Raw genomic sequence first — 408 nt, 5'->3', positions numbered from 1 at the left:
GCTTTAGGCTGACACAGTATCAGGACCGTGCCCCCTGGTTGTAGTTTTATGGCCTTGCCCTTTGTCCTTCTGCTGGCGCCAGATGTCCTTCTTCCTGGGGGCTGTGCAGGAGTTATGGCCTTCAGGGATTCTGTAAAATAACCACTCAAAGGGAGTATGTTTGTACAAAGCTTAGGCTTGCAGAATGAGCTTTGTTTTGTTAGCCCCTGCTGAGTTAGAGCCCTGTTTCTTGATTAACCCTTTCACCCAGCAGTCACTGCCACTTCCCATAATTCCATTAATTCCAAGATTGTTTATCCTCAGCAAACTCAAACAACTAGGAATAGCCTGCTAAAAGCATACCATGCCATGCGTAAGGACCAGGGCTGGCTACATAATGCCAGGTCCAGGGCAAAATGACAATAAGGG

The sequence above is a fragment of the Myotis davidii genome, unplaced genomic scaffold, assembly GCF_000327345.1.
Source record: "Myotis davidii unplaced genomic scaffold, ASM32734v1 scaffold209, whole genome shotgun sequence".
In the NCBI taxonomy this organism is placed as follows: Eukaryota; Metazoa; Chordata; class Mammalia; order Chiroptera; family Vespertilionidae; genus Myotis; species Myotis davidii.
Note: the sequence above shows the minus strand (reverse complement) of the source record.